Source organism: Artemia sp. Qi Xiang Cuo, chromosome 4 (genome assembly GCF_049724085.1).
Source record: "Artemia sp. Qi Xiang Cuo chromosome 4, ASM4972408v1, whole genome shotgun sequence".
In the NCBI taxonomy this organism is placed as follows: domain Eukaryota; kingdom Metazoa; phylum Arthropoda; class Branchiopoda; order Anostraca; family Artemiidae; genus Artemia; species Artemia sp. Qi Xiang Cuo.
In genome coordinates, this window is record NC_142797.1 from 50,966,558 (window position 1) to 50,990,357 (window position 23,800).

The 23,800-nt window shown below is 36.4% G+C and overlaps 1 protein-coding gene across 2 annotated transcripts in view; it reads right to left on the bottom strand.

Annotated features, from left to right (window-relative positions):
* Positions 1–23,800, bottom strand: part of RpL21 (ribosomal protein L21) — a 226,683-nt gene that overhangs the window by 12,570 nt on the left and 190,313 nt on the right. Inside the window, exon 1 of one of the 2 annotated variants that reach the window (XM_089087575.1) lies at positions 9,430–9,448. The exons of the other annotated variant lie outside the window; for it this stretch is intronic. The gene's annotated coding sequence lies outside the window, so the exon portion shown is untranslated. Of the gene's footprint in view, positions 1–9,429; positions 9,449–23,800 lie in introns of those variants that run through there. 2 annotated transcript variants of the gene reach the window in all.

Below are 23,800 nucleotides of genomic sequence, written 5' to 3' on the forward strand. Positions count from 1 at the left end.
GGGAAGATATTTTTGAAGTACCTACCTCTACTTCTTCTCTATAAGTGGAGAAGTGGAGGTCTCTCTCTACCTCCACTTCTTTTTCTCTGGCTTTAGTCCTCTCTCTGGCAAGTCAAAGGCTTTAGTTCAGTTTTCTCTGGCAATTCCTGTTATTTGAGTAGAACTTAAGCCATATCAAAGTTTTTTATTCTAAAATTTAGGAAATGCATTTGCATATCTTTGAAACCTTATAAATTAGGATTGAGGGTACTGTTCTATTAACCAGACTCTTTTATATAGTGCTAGTTTAGTTAATGCTAATGAAATAAAATAGGATGACTATATAATAGTTTAGAACAAATTTGGGCTATACATTTGCACATTATGGGGGGGGGGCAAACCACAGCATATATTAAATATGTAACCTAAACTAGGTACCTCTTTCCCCCTCCCCCCAAAAACCAACAATTTAAATAAAGTCCTTGCCTTTGTTTATATCCCAGAAGGTATTGTAAACCTGTTTTCTTCATGTATCTAGATCTATTTCATGACTGGTATGCATTGCTGTATTAAAGAGTCCAGTTAATAGAACAGTACTGGATTGAGTGGTTGTGAAGCTGAATACAATTTTGTTGTACTTCATTTAAGCATAAGATCTATTTTGGGTAAAATTCTAATTTAGCTACTTTTGGCTATCTTGGAAAGGGGTTAGGTTAGGAAATGAGAAACTTTCAGGAAGGGATACCACCAGATGGCTAATTTGACAGTGTAATTATATACAAATCTTTAGAATAGCCAACCAGTATTTTAAGCCTAGGAGTCCAGCTGGACATAAGGAAACATCAAGAAAGCAATTTTTACTCCATAATATGCAGAATAATCCTAGTTAACACATTTTGCAGGGGGAGAGCCTGTATCTCCATTTCTTTCCTTGTTTTCCAGTTTTTCTAAGAAATTCATGAATTTCTTAGGAACTACATATTCACATAATATATACCCCCACCCCACTAATGTGGAAATATATGCCTAGAATTGCATCCTCAATCTAAATATAACATCCATTTGCATCACAAATGAACTTTACTCCCATATTAGCCATATGGTGGATGTCCTTTCAGGAATGGGTCTACAGGCTTAAGTATGTCCTGGGAAGTAAATTTGGAAGTGCCTACCTCCATGCCTTCTCTCTCTAGAGGGTCCTGACCTTGAGTAACCTTTACAAATCTGTGTTATAAAAGTGAAACATTGCAAAATAGATCTTCTGCTTAAATAAAGTAGGCCTACAACAAAATTCTTTTCAGCTTCACAACTTTGCTGAATTCCAATTTATAAGGTTTTAAAGATAAGCAAATATATTTCCTAAATAAAAAACAACATTAATATGGCTTAAAATTCTACTCAAATAACAGGAATGTCATTTTCAGAACAAAAGCCAGAAAATAAGAAACTGATAACTGAAAATTAAGAAAAAATGTCATTTTGTCAAAATTTTCAATAGACATAGACCTTTCATGTGAACAAACTTCAGGACCCTCTAGAGGGAGAAGGAGTAGGGAGAAGGCCTGGGTTCTTCAAATACCAGTAAAAATTTAGAATTGTGGCCCCTGATAAGGAGACATGTTAAGAAAACAATTCTTACTTTAAAATATCTATAATGATCCTAGTTCTCATATTATCCAAGGGGAGAACCTTTATCATCAAGTCTTTTCTCTTTTTCCCTTCTTTTTCTAACTTAAAAGAAAAAAAAAATAAAATTTTTGACATGCTCTTGTCACAATGCATAAATATTTTGAAATTGCTGCTATGAAAATTGATTATTATAGATAGCATTTGTCCTGGTAGCATTTAGATAGCATTTAAAAATTGATTATTATAGATAGCATTTGCCCTGGTCATTGTTAATTGTTTTTTTAATGATAGATAAAGCAGTGGCGAAAATACAAAATATTGCTATAAATATACATATACATACAGTGTATATACCCCCATCCCCCTAATGTGCAAATATATAGCAAAAATTGCATTCTGAACCTAAATATAACCAAATGAACTGTACCCCAACCCCTAAATATATCCAAATCATGGTATATATTTGCACATCAGGGGGATGGGGGCAAAATTTATTTGCGATGTAAATGAAGGTTATATTTAGAATCAGAATGCGATTTTGGTTGTATATTTGCACATTAGGGGGGTGCAGGTATATACTCTGTATGTATATGTATATTTATAGCAATATTCTGTATTTTTGCCACTGCTTTATCTATCATTAAAAAAAACGGAATTAACAATGAGCAGGACAAACACTATCTATAATAAACAAATTTTATAGCAGCAATTTCAAAAGATTTATGCATTGCAATGAGAGCATGGCAAAATTATAATTTTATCTTTCAAGTTGGAAAAGGAAGGGAAAAGGAGAAAAGATTTGATGATAAAGGTTCTCCCCTTGGATAATCAGTAAGCTAGGATCATTATACATATTTTAAAGTAAGAATTGTTTTCTTAACCCTTTCCAACAAAGTGGTTCCAATGTGAAACCACCTTTTATATTTTTTTACCATGATCTGTATGTGGTGAAAATAAGAAACCACTGGTCTAGCATATGCCTAGCAACACTATCTGACCGGCAAAATTTTATAGGCAGCCTAATTGACACCTAGTATTTAGATTGGATCACATACTATTTTTTTATAAAAAGTAACAAAGTTTAAAATTCTTGGAAATAGTAGTATCTTTAATTGTTTTTCCTGTCAATTTGTTCCTTGTTGTAGCAGATTACAAGTTATTAGCATCACAGTTTCAGATACGAAGCACGATAAGGAGATATTGGACATGAGAGGCTGGTCATCCCCAATGACCACCTTGCAACATATGCTAAAAAAAAAATGTTGTTTATTTTGGGAGTGGTTTGAGTTTGAGACCACTTCAGCAGCTCGCAAAAAAAAAATGAAACTCAAGCAATTTCCACAAAACTGAGTCTAGCATCTAAAATCTTAATATTATTTGCTCTTTTTATTCTTCAATTCTAAATTCTTGATCTGATTGACCACATTGTATTTCAAACAAACTTATATGCTACTCAGAAAGGTGTTTCATTCACCCCAATTACTCAAGATGAAATGAAAGTTTTTTTGGCAATAAATATGCTTATGGGTGTCAAGATGGTACCATCTTATCAAGATTGCTGGTCAAGTCACAATGAACTCAGAGATAATGACATCTCTGGGCTGATGAATATAAGCTGTTTCAGCTGGCTTCTTACTCACATTCATCTCAATGACAATTTGATCTTACCCCAGAAAGGAAGTGACAACTATGACACACTCTAAGATCAGACCACTGATTGACAAACTACACTCAAGCTTTTGAAGGACTTACAAGCCAACCAAAGAACAGGCCGTCAATGAAAGCATAGTCAAATTCAAAGGATGCATTGGTTTCAAACAGTATATGCCTATGAAGCCCATAAAGCCAGGCTACAAGATCTGGGTCAGAGCAGACACGCATGGTTTTGTTTGTGATTTTCAGTTCTACACCAGGAAGTTAGCTAACACTATAGTTTGGACTTGAAGAACAAGTAGTTATCAACCTTACCATGGGATTGGAAGGCAAAAATAATCACATTTATTGTGACAGTTTCTTTGGTTCAGTAAACCTCATGGAAAAAATGGAAAAAACCTCATGGAACAATAAGCTCTACTGCTGTGGTGCAATTCATGCAACTGTAAAGGTCTACCCAAACTCAAAGCTGAAAAAGAGATGAGACAAGGTGATTTGGACTATGCTGTGAGTTCAGATGGAATCCACTGTGTATGCTGGAAGTAGACCCCAAAGCCGTGCCAAAAATTGGTGGCACGCCACCAAAAAAATGGCGGTGTGCCTCTGAGCTTGCATCAGCGCGCTGACGCCGCTGCTGATTCTATCGGCGGCGGCGTCACTAATACGCTGCTGTTTTTCTCATTCGATTGGAATAACTAGTGCCCTTTTTGATAGTCGAAAGTGATTGGAAGGCAGCTAACTCCCCTTCCACGCCCACCCTTTCCCCAAACACATCCAATCAAAATTTTAAGATAACCATTTTGTTCAGAGTAACTGATTTCCAGAGAGAAAATATATTTTTTGAGGAGGTTACTCCCCCACAACCCTTAGGGCAAGGGTTTTGTAGTTATGTCCTGGAGGTATATAAGAACGATGTAGGCACAATGTATTATTTTTTTTTCTTTAAACCAGGGCATTTCATATCAAAGAAGTTGGCGTAGAAACTTCGAAAAGGGCTCATTCAATTAGAGATTGGAGTGGCTTGTGCCCTTTTTAATAGACGAAAATGATTGGAAGGCAACTAACACCCCTTCCACACCACCATTTCCCAAAACACATACAATCAAAATTTTGAGATAGCCATTTTGTTTAACGTAGTTGAAAGTTCTGAAAATTAGGTCTTAGATGATGACAACCACCCTCACAGCCCTTAGGGTAAGGGTTCTAATTTATGCCCTGGGGGCATATACGGTGTTTATAGAAAGCGTTGTCGTAGAAACTCAAAAAGGGATCATTAGTTTGGAAATTGAAAAGCCTAGTGCCCTTTTCAATGATCAAAAGTGATTGGAAGGCTTGACATTTTTATAGTAGAGATCAATGTGGGTATACTGTATCATTTTTTTGTTGTTGTTGTTGTTTAGACCAGGGCACTTTGTATTGAAGAAGTTGTCATAGGAACTTTGAAAAGGGCTCATTCGATTGAAAATAGAAAGGGCTGATGTCCTTTTTAATAGTCGAAAGTGAGTGGAGGGAAACTAATCCCCCTCCCACGCCACTCTCCCATTTGCCTTATGTTTAAAAACTAAATGTCGCCTTAAGATTAAATCAAAATACAATGTGTTAATGCTAATTCCCAATAAGGCATCTCAGCAGTATCCCAAGAATGACTGAGGGTATTATGTTCAAACTTTCAGGGCTTCTTCTTCTCTTAAAATTTAACCAAATCAAAATAGTGTAAGTGTATCTAAGCTGTCTCTGCGGCTTAAGACACGACTTTTTGATACCCTGATCATCCCCATCGCAATCTACTCATGTGAAACATGGACACTGAAGGTAAATGACAACCGTCGACTTGCAGCATTTGAAACTAAGTGCCTCCACCGCATCGGCGGGATCACTTACCTTGATAGAATCTCAAATTTCGAACTTCTCGAGTGGCTTAAAGCACAACAAACAATTCTCATGAAGATCCAGCTCCAGCAACTTCAATGGCTCAGTCACATACAATGGATGAGTTGGTCCCATCTCCCAAAAATCACCTTTGAAGGCCAAATTCACGGTTCTCCTCCTCATGGTCATCCCCCAAAAAGGTGGAAGGAAAACTTTGCACCTCACCGCCTCTCCGATCTTCTTCGCCTAGCAAAAGACCGTGAAGCATACAGAAGGCACATCCACGCCGTTACGAAGAAAGAGGCCCCAAGACGACCTTCGAGGACGGATGGGACTTAAGTAAGTAAGTAAGTAAGTATCCAAGCTATCAAAGAAAGTAAACAAATTTGTTTGCGTATGTTATCCTGTTTTTCATTTAAGGTCAACTAGAGGAGGTATGAAACAAAATTAAACACTATTATTTATGTCTAGATTTTTATAAGAGTCTATGTTGTTAAATTTTGATGAAAATTGATTTCAAGCATACAAATAGCAGGCAAAACTATAAATTATTTCAAAAACGAAAAGATTTAAAGTATGATTATTTTTTTTTTTGTCCCTGAAAAGACTATGTCAGTATAAAATGAACAGAAATTAATTAAAAAAACTGTTTCCAAAAAATAGGTTTTTTCAAAGAAAAGTAAAGAACTCCATTAAACCAAAATGAGCAAAATTAAAGTCAAATAATCTACCAAACATGAAACTACCACAAATCAGCATCAATAAATAAATGAAACCCAAAACAAACAGAAATTACAATAAATAACTGAGTCAAACTCAAAACGAGCAGAAATTAACATAAGTTTGGCTCAAAACCCTATGCCTTCCCAAGGCCAGAACATAATTTGTACTTTACTGACAAAAGTACAAATGAATATGCATTGTCAGTTTAATATACATATACTGATATTTAGTAATCAAAATCTTAATATTATTTGATTTATTAAAGTTATAAAAGTAAAAACATTTATATTTTTTCAGTAAAGTGAAAAGTATGTTCTGTCCTTGGGAAGGCATAGGGGTTTTGAGCCCAACTTATGTTAATTTCTGCTCGTTTTGAGTTTGAAACAGTTATTTATTGTTATTTTTGTTTGTTTTGGGTTTAATTTATTTATCGATACTGATTTGCAGTAGTTTCCCACTTGGTAGATTATCTAGAGCTAGTATAGAAATATATCTATAGAAATGAATTACATTTTTTTGCACAGTTAGCAGAGCACACTGAAGTTGAAATAGCTTTAAACTTTGACTTGAAACGTTGACCACTTCTTTCAGAAAAGAATTTTGGAGGGTTATTCCGTGTTGATAAGAAAAGAGGGTAAAGGTGCTGTTTAGTTCCTCCTGTAGTGTAGTGCGCAGGAGCCCTATGGTGAAGGTGCAGGTTTGTTCTCCCTTATAAAACAACTTATTTCAGCAGATACAAAGAAGAAGCCCATTTGCAGCATTCTGTGGGACCCCAAGGTCCAGTACTAGCATCAGATCCCGCGAGTGGCAGTTTACGCTCGTCAAGTTCTGGCTGTACCGGCCACATGTACCCCAGCTAAATGGCTTTTTAGCACGACAGGACTGATAGTGACTGCAAAAAGATCAGTGGCTCCAATCAGTGAACAAACTGATTTTTGTTACATCAATTGTAACTGAAGTGATGTAACCGCTGATTTAAAATTGTTGGTGTTGTTAAGCCATGGTGCAGCATATTGTCTAGGGGGGGGGGGGTAGTTGATAGTGTGATGGAGTTTTATCAACTGCTTTTTCCAAACCATCTGCTTTTTCAGCCATGTCTAATGTAAATTTGAAGGTTTAGGGGGACAGCTGCCCCCCCTCCATATGCCCATGGCCATAATTCTAAATTTTTACCAAAATACCTTCCTATGACATACTTTAGCCTATAGACCAATCCCTGAAAGTTTCATTTCCCTGACCTAACCCCTTTCCAAGATACCCAAAAGTAGCTAAAGTAGAAGTTTAGGTAAATATCTACCAAATCATATTATTGAGTTAGGAATAAAGTGAATACACCATTTGATGCCTTTTTTATGCTGATTACAAATATAATAATCATTTCTATCAGAAATGAATTTCAATCCCCCCCCCCTATATATGCCAATTCAGGGTTAGGTTAGGTTGTAGAAATATATACCCTGAATTGGCATATATAGGGGGGGGGCTGAAATTCATTTCTGATAGAAATGATTATTATGTTTGTAATCAGCATAAGAAAAAGGCATCAAATGGTGTGTTCATTTTATTCCTAACTCAATAATATGATTTGGTAGAAATTTACCAAAGTTTATCCTATTTTGCAAGGTGTTACCTTAAAAACACAGATTTTAAAGGCCATCAAAGGCTCAGGACCCTCTAGAGGGAGAAGGAGTGGAGGTAGGTGCTTTAAAATACCTCCCTATACTTTGGCCTGTAGACCCATTGCTAAATATTGACCAAATCATATTACTCAGTTAGGACTAAAGTGAATACACTATTCAATGGCTTTTTTTTATGCTGATTATGAATATAATAATCATTTCTATCAGAAGGGAATACACCATTCAATGCCTTTTTTATGCTGATTATGAATATAACAATCATTTCTATTTGAAATGATTTTCAGCACACACACCCCCTGCCTAACCTAACCCCCACCCCCAAATGTGCAAATATATATCCTGAATTGACATATATAGGGGGGGGGGGAAAAAATCAATTCAAAAAGAAAATATTTTTATATTTGTAATTAGCATAAAAAGGCATAAAATGGTATATTCACTTTAGTTGTTACTCAATAATTTGATTTGGTAAATATCTACCAACCTATCCCTGAAAGTTTTGTTCTCCTAATCTAACCCCTTTCGAAGATAGCCAAAAGTAGATAAAGTGGGCTAGAAGTTTAGGTAAAGTTCTACTAAATCATATTATTGAGTTAGGACTGAAGTGAATACACCATTCGATGCCTTTTTTATGCTGATTACGAATATAACAATTATTTCTATCGGAAATTATTTTCAGCCCCCTGCCTAACCTGACCCCCCCCCCCATATGTGCAAATATATATCCAGAATAGACATATATAGGGGGGGGGGGCTAAAATTCATTTACGATAGAAATGTTTTTTATATTTGTAATCAGCATAAAAAAGGCATCAAATGGTATATTCACCTTAGTTGTTACTCAACAATTTGATTTGGTAAATATCTACCAACCTATCCCTGAAAGTTTTGTTCTCCTAATCTAACCCCTTTCCAAGATAGCCAAAAGTAGATAAAGTGGGCTAGAAGTTTAGGTAAAGTTCTACCAAATCATATTATTGAGTTAGGACTGAAGTGAATACACCATTCAATGCCTTTTTATGCTGATTATGAATATAATAATCATTTCTATCATAAATGAATTTCAGCCCCCCTCCTATAGGCTATATGCCAATTCAGGGTTAGGTTAGGTATATATAGGGGGGGGGGCTCAAATTCATTTCCGATAGAAATGATTATTAGCCTATATTCATAATCAGCATAAAGAAGGCATCAAATGGTGTATTCACTTTATTCCTAACTCAATAATATGATTTGGTAGAACTTTACCAAAGTTTGTCCTATTTTGTAAGGTTTTACTTTTAAAACACAGATTCTTAAAGGTCAAAACCCTCTAGAGGGAGGAGTGGAGGTAGGTGATTTAAAATACCTTCCCAGGATAGCCAATACTTTAGCCTGTAGACCCATCCCTGAAAGTTTTATTCTCCTAACCTAACCCCTTTCCAAGACAGCCAAAAGTAGATAAAGTAGAATTTTACCATTCTACATAGGCTAGCTATTTTGAAGTGAGAATTGTTTTCATAACATGTTTCCTCCTCAACAGCCCCAATTCTAGGCTTATATCCCATTATTTCTACTGGCTAATCAGCCAAGGCTAAGTTAGCTGACATTAGGCTATGATAACTTGTGAATTAAACTTAAGTTTCTAGCTTTAGGCTAGACTCTAAGTTTCATAGTGATTTGCTGGAAGGATTGGTAAAACAGTGAATAATGTACAATCAGTAGCCTACAAATTGAGCTAAGAAAATTTAAAACAGACTTGTCTTGGTAAATCCTCTAGGCTACTAGAAAACACAATAACCTACATTATTTATCTGGGTTTCAAGCGTACTAATAACATTTAACACAAGCTCACTGATAGTAGAAAAATATATCTAAGAAATGCCCATTTAGAAACTTTACCATGATCTTGACAAACTAAACAAAAATTAACTTCCATAGTTAGGACAATACATACAAATTATACTACCGCCGGAAACGCTTTCTGATTAAATCTTTTCTTTAATAGGGTTTTATGAGGCTCTGTGTACAGGGTACATTACCAAGTCCGAAGCATCATGAAAAAGAGGAATTCCAGTGCTATCTAGCTAGCATCGTGCTACGATAAGAAAAAGAAGGGCCCAAAAAATATCGATACGAAGTAAAAATATTACAAACGAGGTTACTATCTTCATTTAGTTATTAAAAGGGCGAGTTCATAAAATTGCAGTGTGATTAGACTTTTAGTCCAAATTTATGTCTATTTCAGTCGGTAGTAATGAAGAACCGGTAAATAGAATCCATTGGATCGACTCCCTCCTCCTTTTCCAAATTTAACTAATGGTGTCTCTGAAATTACTGTTTTTCTCGTTTGGTCACTTTACAAATAGAGAACACTAAATAGTAACCAAGTAACTAAATAAGCATATTTTTTATAACAGTATAGATTTAGTCTGAATGGCAAGAGAACCACGAAATGTTTGTGGGTAAACGTTAAAAAGTGAGCTATGAAAGACATTTTTCTCACCGATTTGACTAAGTTGTTAAAAGCAAATGACAACTTATAATTAACTAGGTAATGATACAGCTATTTCAATTTTTAGCATAAACTGAATGGGACATTAAGGCAAAGAGAATGATACATTTACAGGGACATGAGGCAAAGAGAATGTTTACATGTTTACAGTTGTTAAAATGGAATTGAGTGTACCGGGTGATCTAATAAGAATGTTAAAATTACAGTTTGGGATTTGCTAAAGGCAGAAAAAGAGGCAGTTGAATTTTTATAGGATAAGGGGCTATTGCCCAAGACAAAAGAGTGTGAAAATGGACACACCATGACTTTAAGCTTGCATGGGAAGCATATTGGACAATATTGGAGGTGTCGTAAATTGACACCTTGGTTAGGTTGCGTATTTAATGTATGCACGGCTTTACCACCCACCCCCATTCCTAATGTGCAAATATATAGCCCAAATTTGTTTGTATATAGCCCAAATATATAGCCCAAATAAACTATTATATATTCATCCTATTTTGTTTTATTTCATTAGCATTAACCAAACTTGACTTTTTAGAAAGGCCCATATCATGGGAAAGTACCAATTATTTTATTTAATTTCTTTAGAGTTCGAAATTCTCCAATAATTTGTTATAAATCACTTATATTCTGTTTGTTTATTAATAAATTACTTGTTTCGAAAATAAAATTAGGAAACTATCCATGATTGTAATAAATAGCTCTGATGTAAAATTCAGACTCAGATTTGTTTTTTCTTTGCCGATATTTTGAAGGATTAGTCGATCTTCATCAGGCCGTAGATCTTCAGGAATTAGATCAAGCAATTGAACTTCAGACTTTCCTTACTGATATTCCTATTAATAAAGTGTGTCCTTTTATCATTCATATTCTATGTCTGTCTACAGTATGCAAAAATGAAGCATAAAACAGCATCTCTGCCAAGCTTCAATCCAGAAGTACTGTCTGTGTGTGCTACTGTAACAATGACAACGCAGAAAACTCCTGCTGGTAGGTGCCTAAAATAACCACATTTTAATGCTTAATTTGTCTAACTCTCCACTATCCTTTAGATAAGTATAGAAACAGGCATGGAGGAAGGGGGATTGAAATTTTTCCTCAAAATTTTTAGTTCGCTTATAGCTAATGACATCAGAGCTTACCTATTACAGCTTTCCAAGTTGTGGTATTGGAAATTTTGCCCATGTCAAGAAAGTTAAATTTTGAATTAAAGAAAGATATAATGTGTTTAATCCCGGTGAATAGTCCTTGAGGAACCGATTCGGTCCGTCCGCTTGAAGCATTGGCAAAACTTTTTTAGCTCCAACAGCTCAAAAATATATTTTCAATTATATGGTTCTTGGAAAATTTCTTAGTTATAATCGTTGGTTCAGAATTGAAACTTTTGTCGGCGTCCTAGAATAAGAATTAACTGGGAAGTCGGAAAACCAACTGCGAAATTTAAGGGAGAATGGTGAAGAATTGATAAAATGACAGATAATTCAAAATGCTATATTCCGAAAGAAAATCTCGAAAAAAGTAAGATCTTGCATTTTACGCAAAAACTTTAACTTATTAAACAATTAAGCTTTAATTAATGTTGTTACGCTATGGATGCAAATTTTTCTCCTATTTGGTTTGAATTTTTACCATTCGATTCAAGTATTGTCCATTTCCATCTCCTCTCCCTTTCCGAAGCTTCTTACAAGTTGCAGTTACCATACCTTAATCTTGTCCAAGTTAGGTGTTCAGTGTCTTGAGAAACAAGAAAAATAATACATTTTATTAGACTGTACTTTTGTCAGAAAATCGGCCAGTTTGAACAGCGTAACTAGGAGAGTATTGGAAAAGAATAAATATAATTTAGTGCATCGTTAGATATTTTTTTAGTGACGCACTCGTGGTCTTGTGAAATTAGCTTAAATGGTGGTTGTTCTGGTAGTTGTTGCTTTGAAATGTCATGTGTGAATAAGAGGCGTAATGTTTCTGTAACCAGACCCCAGTGGCGGATCCAGCGAGGGGCAAGGGGGTGCGTGACCCCTCCTTACGTAGTCTAAAGTAGTGAATTTTCTTAATTAACGCAAGTTTGTGTTAAATAAACTTGTCCCTAATGCAAGTTTATCGGATCAACTTATTTTGCACTTCCATCCCCCCCCCCCAAAAGAAAATCCTGGGTCCGTCCCTGCTAGACCCAACCATATAACCGTCAAATGCTGCGAAAGGGACGCTAAAAAAAATAAAGACTATTTCAAAGAACACGTTCGTCGTCTTCATAACGATCCTGAAGAAGCACCGAACTATGTCATAGTGCCGTTCTTTAAAAACTGATTCACGACGTCAAAGAAGCAAAAGCGGAATGTCAGCATTTCAGTTACCACAGCTTTTGTCAGTCAAAGTATTCTTGTGACGATAACTGCCTCACCAATTCCTAAAGCCCTGCTACTACCTGATGACACTATAGCGAGTGGAGATCCCGCATTAAAATTAATATTTTCAGGCATGACATTTCTATTTTTTACGATATGTAGTGACCCAAAATTTGTTATGGACTTCTTTAAAACGATGTGTACAAGCCCGTCATTAGGAGATGTGGGACAGAAAGGATGCATCTGAATGAATATTAGAATATTTAAAAAGAATATTTAGAAAGCTGGAATCGGGGAAAACTGTTCTTAGGTCTACGATGAATGAAAAATGACTTGATGACCTGTTGACACTACACTGTGAAAGTGATTTTTGTATCAGTATGAACTCTCTCAATAGTTCAAAAGTGGAAAGGAATGTAAACTCGGCAAACTTTTCTCTAATTATGCTTTTATACATATTATAGGATCTCTGGATATTTCAGCATATTTAAAGGTTTTTAAAAAAAAATTAAATTTAAAAAAATGCGTTTATTCAACTGAAAATAAGGAGCAGAACAGAAAAACAAAAAAAAGCGAACAGAAATTAAATAAATAATCATAGGCAACAAACATACAACAGGCACTAATACAAAATGAATATATAAATATTGAAAACATTTAAACTTAAATTGAATGTTCAAATGGAGCTTGGAACAAATGGATTCAAATGGAACAACAATTAATACAAGTAAGAGTTTTTCAACCCCCTCCCCCAACTGTAAAAGTCTAAAGCTTACTGCGTCATTTGAATTTATTGAAAAACTGTTTGTCTTGAACAGTCCTTCATGGGCACCCGTAAGCTGAATTTTAGGGGGGGGGCTTACCTGGTCTAATCGGAACTTCCAATGCTGTATAATAAAAATCTCAAACAAAAATATCTTTGTTTTGCTTTTTCTGTTTCTTTTCGACATATGAAGCGAATTTGGCTCTATTAGAGCTTGTGCTAGCCTTCGGAAAATAATATTTGTCTTATCTTATTCCTGGACTTTATGCGACCACCCCTTACAAAAAAAACTTATATGCCCGCGGGGCATAACTTAAAACATTTGCCACTGGGCTCTGGGGTGTTATGTCGACTCTGGAGTTTTTGTTATCTGATGTTTGAAATATTTTCAATAACACGCCTATCTCGAAATTCTTATTGGATGGTTTGGGAAAGAAAAGGGGGAGGCCTAGTTTACCTCCGATCTCTTTTGACTCTTAAAAATGAACTAGAACTTTCAATTTCTAATCAAATGAACACCCTCCGGAGTTATTGCGAGCAGCCATTCCATTAATACCATTTATGCCCCCAGGGTACTTACAATCTCTTCACCCGGGCCCTGGTGGGGGGTTGTGCCCCGGAGTTTTTGTTATCTAATCCTTCAACTAAATTAAAAATTTTATCGGATGAATTGGGGAAAAAAGGACGTGGGGGCTATTTACCCTCCGATCACTTTTAACTCCAAAAAAGGGCAGTATAACTTCCAAATTCCAATCAAACGAGGCCCTCCGAAGTTTATATGACCATCACGAAGTGCCTCTGGGGAAAAATTTGGAGTCTTATGGCCTTGAGTTTGGTGGGAGGAGGTTAGTTGCCATCGGATCACTTGACTCTTAAAAAGGAATCTAGAACTTTCAATTTTTTTTAATCATTAAGTCTTCTCCGAAGTTTATACGACCAGCTTTTCCGTAAAACCTTATGTGCCCCGGGGCATAAGTCACAACTCTTCCCCGGGGTTTCAGGGGGGAGGGGTTATGCTGACCCCGAAGAAGATAAATAGAATTTTTAATTTCCAAGCAAATGATCCACCTCTGATGTTTATACGACCGTCCCTCACATAAAAGCTTATCTTCCCCCGGGGCGTAACTTACAATACTTCCCCCGAGCTCTGGGAGGGGGGTTGTGTTTATCCCTGAGTTTTTTTTATTTGATCTTTAAACCGTTTTGAACAAAATGGTCATCTCAAAATTCTGATCAGATGCATTTGACAAAAAAGGGGCCTCGGGGGGGGGGGGGTAGTTGCCCTACGATCACTTTTGACTCTCAAAAAGGGTACTAGAAATTATTATTTACAATCGAATGAGCTGCTGTAGTCGGTTACCCTCTTAACTCTTTCAAAATATGTCATAAGAAAAATCCCTTTAAGAGATAAATGATAGGGTTCCTTAAAGGCGGCCTCAAGACAAGCTGTTTCTGCTTAAAACCAACTGTGTAATCTGTTTTATTAACTCAGCAGTGTTGTTATTTTCAAATTTGCCATGTTTCCAGCAGTTCGTGGTAACAAACTGTAAGTAAGGAGCGACGCGACTCAATAGCAACTGGAACTCTTAGAAACAGAGTCTTGATAGCAATAGATACATCAAAAGAATCGAATTTTAATTCTTATTCAAAATGTATAAAATTTATCAAGTTTGGTGTTACCCATCAAAAGTTACGAACATGAGCTCGTCCAATTTTTCAAAAAGGGGAAAACACCCCCAAATATCAATTTATCTTATTGAAAATCAGATTCAGCATATCAGAGAATCTTATTGTAGAGGTATAGAGGTTACTAAAATGTGGAATTTTGTATTTTTGGCCAGAAGAGAGATCATGGATGCGTTATTATTTTTTTTTTCAGGGGTGATCTTATCGAACTGGTGATCCTAGATGATCGGGAGAGGGCTCATGTGATCTAAAATTAAAAGTTCTAGTGTCCTTTTTAAGTGACCAAGTAAGGGAAGTTACCCCCCTCCCAAGCCCCCTTTTCCCCAAAGTCGTCCGATCAAAATTTTGAAATTACTATGTCTTTGCCTTTCAGGATGACTTGACCCCCCCATCCCCGAGGGAAGCGCTGCAAGCTATGAAATTTGCCCATTGTTTATATATAGTATTGGTTATTGGGAAATATACAGATATTTTGGGAGGGACATGGGAGGATCTTTCTATTTAGGAATTTTTGTATGGGAAGGGAATTTTCCGTGAAGGGGGAGCATGATTTTCCAGCATTATTTGAAAAACCATCAGAAATTAAATAAAAAAAACAACTAGTTTTTTCAAATGAAAGTAAAGAGCAACATTAAAACCAACATAAATTATTAAGTGTATGAAGGTGTTGCCCCCCCCCCTCTTCAATAACTCATTCTTTACACTAAAGTTTTATTTTAGAGATTTTGAAAAAGCATATTATTCTAAATAATTCGACCTTGTGTTTCAAAAGTCATTCTTAAAGAATTGGGATAAAAAGTCAAACTTTAATGGAAAGAGTGAGGTATTTGTGGTAACGTGGATTTTTAGTTTACCACATATTGAGGAGGGTGCAACTACTTTCATATACTTAATAATTTCTGTTTGTTTTCAGTTTTAATGTTGTTCTCTGCTTTCAGTTGAAAAAACTTTTCAGTTGAAAGATCTAATAACTTGTCTTTGAGGATGACTCCCCTCAAACTTTGCCCACTGTTTATATATAGTAAGGGTTATTGGGAAATATACAGATATTTTTGGTGGACATGGAAGGATCCTTTGCTCAAATCACTTTCGACCATTAAAAAGGGCACTAGCCTTTTGAATTTCCAATCGAATCGCCCTTTTCAAGTTTCTACGACAAAGATTTCAATAAAAACCTTATATGCCCCCAGGGCATAACTTATAACCCTTGCCCTGAAGACTGTGGGGGAGTGTCCTGCTCAAAGGTATATATTCTTAAACTTTAAACTGCTTGGAACAAAATTGTTATCTCGAAATTACGATTGGATGTGTTGGGAGAAGTGATTGTCGTGGGAAGGGTGTTAGTTGCCTTCCAATTACTTTCTACTATTAAAAAGGGCACTAGCCATTTTCATTTCCAATCGCATGAGCCCTTTTTGAAGTTTCTACGACAACGCGATCTATAAAAACCTTATATGCTCCAAGGGCATGATTTACAACCCTTGCCCTGAGGGCTGTGGGGGAGTGTCCTCCTCAAAAAAATAATTTCTATCTGGAAATCAACTACGCTGAACTAAAAGGCTATCTAAAAATTATGATTGGATGTGTTTGGGGAAAAGGTGGGCGTGAGAGGAGGGTTAGTTGCCCTCAAATCACTTTCGACTATTAAAAAGGCCACTAGACCTTTGCATTTACAATCGAATGAGACCTTTTTGAAGTTTCTTCGACAAAGATTTCAATACAAATTTATATGCCCCCAGGGCATAACTTATAACCCTTGCCCTGAAGACTGTGGGGGGAAGTGTCCTGCTCAAGTGTATAATTTCCTGAACTGTAAACTACGTGGAACAAAATGGCTATCTAAAAATTTTGATTGGATGTGTTTGGGAAAATGGTGGGCCTGGAAGAGGTTTTAGTTGCCTCCCAATTACTTTCAACTATTAAAAATGGCACTAGCCATTTCAATTTCCGATCGAATGAGCCCTTTTTGAAGTTTCTACGACAACGCGTTCTATAAAAACCTTATATGCCCCCAGGGCATGACTTACAACCCTTGCTCCGAGGGCTGTTGGGGGGCTTTCATCCTCAAATACCTAATTTCCAGAACTTAAAACTACGTTGAATAAAATGGTTATCTCAAAATTTGATTGGATGTGTTTGGGGAAAAAATGGGCGTGAGAGAGGGGTTAGTTACCCTTCAATCACTTTTCACTATTAAAAAGAGAACTAGCCCTTTGAATTTCCAATCAAATTTAGCCTTTTTTGAAGTTTCTACGACAACGCATTCTATAAAAACCTTATTTGCCCCCAGGGCATAACTTACAACCCTTGGCTATCTCAAAATTTTGATTGGATGTGTTTGGGGAAATGGTGGGCGTGGAAGGGGTGTTAGTTGCCTTCCAATTACTTTCGACTATTAAAAAGGGCACTAGCCATTTCAATTTCCGATCGAATGAGCCCTTTCTGAAGTTTTTACGACAACGCGTTCTATAAAAACCTTATATGCCCCCAGGGCATAACTTACAACCCTTGTCCCGAGGGCTGTTGGGGAGCTGTCATCCTCAAATACCTAATTTCCAGAACTTAAAACTACGTTGAATAAAATGGTTATCTCAAAATTTTGATTGGATGTGTTTGGGGAAAAAATGGGCGTGAGAGAGGGGTTAGTTACCCTTCAATCACTTTTCACTATTAAAAATGTAACTAGCCCTTTGAATTTCCAATCAAATTTAGCCTTTTTTGAAGTTTCTACGACAACGCATTCTATAAAAACCTTATATTCCCCCAGGGCATAGCCTAACAACCTTGCCCTGAAGGCTGTGGGGGAATGTCCTCCTCAAAACATAATTTCTATCTGGAAATCAACTACGCTGAACAAAATGGCTATCTCAAAATTTTGATTGAATGTGTTTCGGGAATAGTTGGCGTGGGAGAGGTTTTAGTTGCCTTCCAATTACTTTCGACTATTAAAAAAGGCACAAACCACTCCAATTTCCAATTGAATAAAACCTTTTTGAAGTTTCTACGATAGCTTCTTTGATACGAACTGCCCTGCTCTAAAGGAAAAAAAAAACAATACATTGTGACAATATCGTTTTTATATACCCCCAGGACATAACTTAAAACCCTTGCCCTAAGGGTTGTGAGAGTGTCTCCTCAAAAACATATTTTCTATCTGGAAATCAACTACGCTGAATAAAATGGCTATGTCAAAATTTTAATTGGATGTTTTTGGGGGAATGATGGGCGTGGGGGGGGGGGTTAGTTTCCCTCCAATCACTTTCGACTATTAAAAAGGGCACTAGCTACTCCAATTTACAATCGAATGAGCCCTTTTCGAAGTTTCTATGACAACTCCTTCGATACGAAGTGCCCGGGTATGGGGGAAAAAAATAATACAGTGCCAACATCGTTCTTTACTTAGGCAGCGCAATTGCGCTGCCTATGATTAGTTATTTAAATAATTTTGAAGGAAAAAAAGGGTAGCAGTTTTGCGGGACACTGATCTTGCTCGGATTTGAATTGTCCGAGAATTTTTGGTGAAAATTTTTCTAAAACAAAAAAAAGCTCATTAAGTAAACACTTCTGCCTCCCCTACTCCCATAATTTGTTTTATGCTTTTGCTTTTATAGAACTCACGTTGGGCATTGGAAACGAGCAATTGCTTAGAGGAATTTGAGCTATGACGCAGGCATCGGAATATTTTAAAAGAAGGGCATGAGGAATGATAGTTTTGTCTTACATTTACTAAACCAATTTAGTCTTTTATTAAAGACGTCGTAACTTTTTTTTCTGCCTATGCTTTCCTTCTGAGGCATAGTAGTAGCTAATCGTTACCACTGGCCTCAGTAGACAAGCATCTGATTGCAACAATTTTTTTAAGGGTACATTCCTGTTGGAAAATGTTAATCAGAACCACCGTCATGCCATTAAAATCATGGAAATTAAGGTAAGGCATCACTGAGTATGATCTTGCTTTCCCTTATATCTTTGTGGGATTTTTTTTTTTACCGTTTCATAATGTGGCAGTGCAACTTCACATCTTAATAATGTATTTTTAATTTCTTGTAATGCTTTTTCATGTGTAATTCCAACACCTGTACACAGGGCCGTCACGTACGTGGGGAGAGGTAAGCCCCCCCCCCCCCCAATATTTTCAGCCACTCGGTAAAAAAAGATTAGTGAGTAAAATCGTTGCGCGAAGCGCTACGATTTACCGACGCCGCCAAAGTTTTTTGTTCCGTTAAACAAAACCAGGAAAATACTGACATGGGATCTATAGAAATCTTGAACTTGGTCGGTAAACGCAGCAGTACCGACTCCTGCCGTGATTTTAAGTATAATGCCACAATTTATCATTTGGTTAAATAAAGAGCATGAAGATACTGACATGACAAATACCAAAATATCTATCTTGGTTGGTAAATACAGTGGTTTTACCGACTCGTGCAATGATTTTACGGTTGGTGCCACAGTTTTCCATTCGGTTAAAGAACATGAAAATACGTATATGACATCTAATGAAATCTCAATCAAGGTTGGTAAATGTAGCGGTTTTACCGACTTGTGTCGTGAATTTAAGGATGGAGCCAAAATTTTCCATTTGGTTAAATAGAGACCATGAAGGTACTGACATGACATACCGAAATATCTATCTCGGTTGGTAAATACAGTGGTTTTACCGACTCATGCAGTGATTTTGCGGTTGGTGCCACAGTTTTCCATTCGGTTAAAGAACATGAAAATAAGGATATGACATCTAATGCAATCTCAATCTAGGTTGGTAAATGTAGCGCCGACTTGTGTCGTGAATTTACGGATGGAGCCAAAATTTTTCGTTCGCTTAAATAAAGAACATGAAAAACATGATATGATGTGCACTAAAACTTCAATCTCGGTCGGTAAATCTAGCGGTTATATCAACTCGTGCAGTGATTTTCCGGACGGTGTCACTATTCTCTATTCGGTTAAATAAAGAACATGAAAATTATGACATGACGTCTGCCAAAATCTCAGTCTTGGTCGGTTAATGCAACGGTTTTACCAACACATGTTCTGATTTTACGGATGGCGCCACGATTTTTTATTCGGTTAAATGAAGAACATGGAATATAGTAAAGTTGATAGGATTTGTTCACAAATAGCGTTGCTCTTTCAGCCAAAATTTAGTTTTAATGTTGCTTTACTTTTAGTTGAAAAAACTAGTTTTTTTTAAATTTAATTGCTGATGGTTGTTTAAATAATGCCGAAAAATCCGGCTCCCCCTTCACGGAAAATTCCCTCCCCCCAAAAAAATTCTTAAATAGAAAGATCCTTCCATGTCCACCCAAAATATCTGTATATTTCCCAATAACCCATACTATATATAAACAGTGGACAAAGTTCATAGCTTGCAACCCTCGGTGGAGTGGGGGAGGGGGGGGGGGGTCATCCTCAAAGACAAAGTTATTAGATCTTTCAACGGAAAAGTTTTTGCAACTGAAAGTAGAGAACAGCATTAAAACTGAAAACAAACAGAAATTATTAAGTATATGAAAGGAATTGCACCCTCCTCAATACCTCACTCTTTACGCTAAAGTTTGACTTTGTGTCCCAATCCTTTAAGAACGATTCTTGAAACACAAGGGCCATTTATTTAGAATAATATGTTTTTTTCAAAAGCTCTAAAATAAAACTTTAGCGTAAAGAGTGAGTTATTGAGGAGGGAGGGGCAACACCTTCATACACTTAATAATTTATGTTGGTTTTAATGTTGCTCTTTACTTTCATTTGAAAAAACTAGTTTTTTCTTTTTAATTTAGTTGCTGATGGTTGTTTAAATAATGCCGAAAAATCCAGCTCCCCCTTCAGGGAAAATTCTCTCCCCTAAAAAAATTCCTAAATAGAAAGATCTTCCATGTCCACCCAAAATATCTGTATATTTCCCAATAACCCATACTATATATAAACAGTGGGCAAAGTTCATAGCTTGCAGTCCTCGGTGGGGGGGGGGCGGGGGAGTCATCCTCAAAGACAAAGTTATTAGATCTTTCAACTGAAAAGTTTTTACAACTGAAAGTAGAGAACAGCATTAAAACTGAAAACAAACAGAAATTATTAAGTATATGAAAGGAATTGCACCCTCCTCAATACCTCACTCTTTACGCTAAAGTTTGACTTTGTGTCCCAATCCTTTAAGAACGACTCTTGAAACACAAGGGCCATTTATTTAGAATAATAAGCTTTTTCAAAAGCTCTAAAATAAAACTTTAGCGTAAAGAGTGAGTTATTGAGGAGGGAGGGGCAACACCTTCATACACTTAATAATTTATGTTGGTTTTAATGTTGCTCTTTACTTTCATTTGAAAAAACTAGTTGTTTTTTTTTTAAATTTAATTTGTGATGGTTTTTTAAATAATTCTGGAAAATCCTGCTCCCCCTTCACGGAAAATTCCCTTCCCATACAAAAATTCCTAAATAGAAAGATTCGCCCATGTCCCCCCCCCAAATATCTGTATATTTCCCAATAACCAATTCTATATATAAACAATGAGCAAATTTCATAGCTTGCAGCCCTTCCCTCGGGGGTAGGGGGGGTCAAGTCATCCTGAAAGGCAAAGACATAGATATCTCAAAATTTTGATCGGACGACTTTGGGGTAAAGGGGGCTTCCCTTACTTGGTCACTTGAAGAGGACACTAGAACTTTTGATTTCAGATCACATGAGCCCTCTCCCAATCTTCTAGGATCACTAGTTCGATAAGATCACCCCTGAAAAAAAATAAAAAATAACGCATCCATGATCTTTCTTCTGGCCAAAAATACAAAATTCCACATTTTAGTATATAGGAGCTTGAGACCTCTACAATAAGATTCTCTGAATCTGATTCTCTGATATGCTGAATCTGATTTTCATTAAGATAAATTGATATTTGGGTGTTTTTTCCCATTTTTGAAAAATTGGACAAGCTCATGTTCGTAACTTTTGATGGGTAACATTAAACTTGATGAATTTATATATTTTGAATAAGAATTAAAATTCGATTCTTTTGACTTATCTATTGCTATCAAGACTGTTTCTTAGAGTTTCAGTTGCTATTGAGTCGCGTCGCTCCTTACTTACAGTTCGTTACCACGAACTGCTTGAACCATGGCAAATTAAAAAAATTACAGTCTTACTTGTCTTGAGGCCGCCTTTAAGGAACCCCATCATTTATCTCTTAAAGGGATTTTTCTTATGACATGTTTTGAAAGAGTTAAGGGGGTAACCGACTACAGCATTTAATTGATTGCAAAAAAAGTTTTGCTCCCGTAGCACCTTTGTCACCAAAGCCTGCCATAAGTTGTTACGTCCTTCACATTGCCCAAGCAGCGTATATCTAACTAACATGGGGATTTGGGCATCCCTTGACGTAATGTGCAAAAGTAAGTCAATTTGACATATAGTTGGAGGGTTGAATGTTAAAGTCAATCCAAAAATGAACTTAATTTACCTACTTTTACAGGAGTCAGAATTACATTTTTTCCCTGAAAATTGATTCCGGACATTTTTCAAAAATTAGGAAAAACGTCTATCGGCAAACCGCACATAGGGGAATGTTCACTAAAATTTGTCAGTTAAGAGTATTCACATGAAAAATAACTTTTAAGACCTCCTGAATACTTTGTTTTAATGGTATCCACACACTTGCGTATTTAGCATAGCAAAATGTGTTATTGCCTCAAATCGGTAATCAAAGGCCCCATCGCCTAGCCGTACGATATTTCCTAAAACACTACAGGATCGTTTCTAATTTATTTATTATTTTCTATTCATTGTGATCTATTTTATTCAAGATGAACTTATGAAAACTAAAAAATTCTTAACAAACAGACAAGCGTAGCGTGTGCACAAGGCCAGTTGACTAGAATCCTGGCAATGACGTGGAATTTTCCACATAGGAAGGCGGGATAACTTCGGAAAAAAAAACACATAAAACTTGTGAGCAAAAAGAAATTGCTGAGGATATTCCAAGGTCTTTCTTTTCGGAAAGCGGCGAGTAAGGTGGACAGCGAGTAAGCGGTTGAATTGGAAATCAAGTGTTTTGCAGTAGGCATCTAGACATGGCTAATCGTAGAAAGAAAAAGCCAAGACAGATAGTCCAATTAATTTAGAGGCAAATGTTTAAATGGCTGCACGCACGGGTAAATGGAGGGAGTAAGTATGATTCTCTTATTGGACAAATACGAGTTTTTTCAATGAAAAGTCAGCTGGACTGAGGTAGATTGGCAAGAATCCCAGCCGATTTTACCTAAAAATTCCTTTTATAACGTGTGAATAATGCGCCCGGGCGTTGATGGGATGGAATAGGATCACATCTTGGCTAATTCTGCTCTCAATTTCCTCAAGACTTCTATACCATAGGCCCCTGCGGTCTACAAGTACGACTCCTTCAAAGTCCCAGGTAACAGTTGTCCTACCTTGCTGACAGGAATTTCGTGTATTTTTAAATGCCCCTTGTATATGCGTGCAACACACTCCTAAACTAATGGACAAAGCTTGATGAATTTTGAATATAAGAAACCTAGGCTGATCAACTTTTTTTTTAAACAGGCAAGGTGGAAACAAAAAATAAAATCGAAATTTTTTCTCAAAGTGTCGTGATCCATTTGTAATACATTTAAGATTCCCATCAAAATGCCGCAATCCATTTCGATGTATTTTGTAATGAACATCAAAGATTTACGGGCTAATCAGTCAAAATAACGTAGTCCATTTGTAATATAAGAGGCGACCTATTCGCAATTGCTAAAAACCCGAAGAGGGTACGATCTTATCCGAGCAAGGCAAGGGCCTATCAAAAAGCCCAGAAAGCAGGATCCTTTTTTTATTATTTAAATATATATATATATATATATATATATATATATATATATATTACGGTGAATGTCCGAAATCTAGTTAATGTCTACATTCACCGGTGAATATTCGAAGTTCCTTTTTCTGTGCTTTGCGAGTCAGCTTTTTCAGTCGTATGCCACCAATGATGGTAAAAGTTAAAGTCGTTTTAGATTAGGT